At 32.3% G+C, this 2,781-nt stretch overlaps 1 pseudogene; it reads left to right on the plus strand.

Moving 5' to 3' along the window:
• Window positions 1–798: 798 nt before the first annotated feature.
• Window positions 799–2,781, plus strand: LOC110426458 (cytochrome P450 83B1-like; annotated as a pseudogene).

A 2,781-nucleotide genomic window follows, 5' to 3' on the forward strand; every position in this document is an offset into this window, starting at 1 on the left:
TCAATATTTAAAATTTATAATCAAATAGATCGAATCGATCAAAGCATAATTTTAAATTTTATAACCTTGAGTATTACTTGATTTCAATCAAAATCAATTTAATTTAATTCAAGTTTTTTATTTCAATTTAATCAATTATTTCAATTAATTTTCAATATCTAAAATTTAAAATCAAATTAATTGAACGAATCAAATACTCGAAGAACAACATAACTTTTGCAATTATGTTGACTTTGGATTCTACGTACGCAATAGTTTCTTTTATTAGGCTGAAGATGATCTTTCCTTCTAAATTTTAAGTTTTTTTTTAATGTAATAAATATCCCACAATAAATAAAATTTTTATTTTTAAAAAATAGATTTTTATGTATTTTACCATCAGGCTTTCACATAAGTAATAAACATTTCTTGCTGAATTTGGGATAGAACTAATAATGTTTTTACATTACAAATAAAGCAAAGATTGGAATTCAGTCTTATATTTAATTTTCAAAAAGGCTTTTCAAAAAAAAAAAATCATTTTAAAGAAGGATGATGCTTTCCACTTTCCCCGACCTGCAGGTCAAGTTAGTGAATGGCATGTGCAAGCACAACTTGGTTAGCAATAAGTCTTTGTTGTGTCATGAATCTGCTTATTGATTCCTAGTAAACCTTAAAATGTTTCCTTCTCAAAAATAATGTCAAATGTGTGGACCTAAGTTTGGGCTAAGTCTATATAAAAGGGGGACTCGCCCTCTGGATTTTCACAAGTTTTGCTTCATTGAGTGAATTACTGGATTAGAAATTCACAAATTTACAATGGGATTGTTATTTTTCTTTGTTATTCTAGCTCTCCTTATCTTGATCCTCTTCTTTCGCAAAAAGCATAAACACAATCCCCCAGGCCCTTTTGGTCTTCCCTTGATCGGTAACTTACTCCAGCTTAGTAGTTCACCAGCCCCTCATATTTATCTTTGGAAGCTGTCCCAAAAATATGGTCCTTTAAAGTCTTTGCAGCTCGGCCTAAGACCAACTCTAGTTCTTTCTTCAGCAGAAATGGCCAAAGCAATCTTGAAAACTCATGACCTTGATTTTTGTAGTAGGCCTCGTCTTCTTGGCCAGTACAAGTTGTCTTACAATGCCTTAGATTTGGGTTTTTCACCTTATAATTCTTATTGGAGAGAGATTAGGAAAATTTACATCGTTCATTTTTTTAATCAAAATAGAGTGCTATTTTATCGTCCAATTCGAGAAAACGAAATTGCTCGTATGATAGAAAAAATATCCAAATCCTCTGATGATTTGAAACCAATCAACTTGAGTGAGTTATTAATGCATGTTACTAGTACAATAACTTGTAGAATAGCCATCGGTAAGAGGTATGATGCTGAAGGTAGTGAAAGAAGTAGATTCCATGGGATGCTTAACGAAACTCAAGCTATGTTGGGGAGCTTTTTCGTTTCTGACTATCTCCCTTTCATGGGTTGGATTGATAGACTCATGAGATTACTTGGTCGTCTTGAAAAAAATTTTAAAGATTTTGATACATTCTATCAACAACTCATTGATGAACATCTTGATCCCAATAGGCCAAAATCAGAACAAGAGGATATTATTGATGTTTTACTACAAATTTGGAAGGATCGCGTATTTTGAGTTGAACTCACTTTTGATCACATAAAAGCTGTGCTAATGGTTCAATCTTCACTCAAAAATTTACTTTGGTTTTTTAGAAGTAACTATTATCTGCAATATGTGATCTTTTAAAAATTATTCATTTTCTTCATTGATTTAAAATTTTCATATTTATCTATCCATAATTTTTTAAAATTGTTTCAAATCCATCCTTCTGTTAGTCATTTGTTAAAATCTATGTAATTTGACACATCAGTCTCATGTGTATGTCCACATCGCTAAATCCATCAACAATTCAAATACACATGACACTTATGTGTTAAATTCCGTGAAGAATCTACCATCATTGACAAATGGAAGGATGGATTGATTTGAAATAATTTAAAAAGGTTGCAAATAATTAATGTGAAATTTTTTGGTCAAGGATGAAAATTAAACATTCTTTAAAGGTCTCAAATTTCAAATAAAATTTACTTGATTATTTATCGTTGTCATTTATTTTCTAACTTCAAAGTAGGAGTACAACCTTATGCAATTTTTTCCCTTTTTATGCAGAATATGTTTGTTGCTGGAACTGACACTAGTGCTGCAGCAGTGGTTTGGGTTATGACCTTCCTATTGAAGAACCCTAGGTCTATGAAGAAAGTTCAAGAACTCAGAAATTTGATGAAAAACAATGATTTTGTAAATGAAGATGATATTCAAGGTTTGTCATATCTTAAAGCTGGTGATAAAAGAAACATTTAGATTGCAATCAACAATTCCGTTACTGTTGCCATGAGAAACAATTAGGAAGGGTGATGTTGGAGGGTATGAAGTACCTACCAAAACACTAGTTTTTGTCAATGCATGGGCTATAGGAAGGGATCCTGAAGCTTGGGCAAATCCGGAAGAGTTCTATCTTGAGAGATTTATTGACAGCTCTATTGATTACAAAGGACTAGATTTTCAGTTCATACCATTTGGTGCTGGCAGAAGGAGTTGTCCTGGAATGCACATGGGAGTTGCAACTGTGGAGCTTGCTCTTGCTAATCTTCTTTGCAAATTTGATTGGGAAATGCCGGTTGGGATGAACAAGGATGACTTAGACTTTGACGTGATACCTGGTGTTACTATGCACAAAAAAAAAATGCTCTTTGCCTTGTGGCTAGGAAGATTAATGTTTGA

The sequence above is a fragment of the Theobroma umbraticum genome, unplaced genomic scaffold (genome assembly GCF_002168275.2).
Source record: "Theobroma umbraticum cultivar Fairchild unplaced genomic scaffold, ASM216827v3 scaffold_55.0, whole genome shotgun sequence".
NCBI lineage: Eukaryota > Viridiplantae > Streptophyta > Magnoliopsida > Malvales > Malvaceae > Theobroma > Theobroma umbraticum.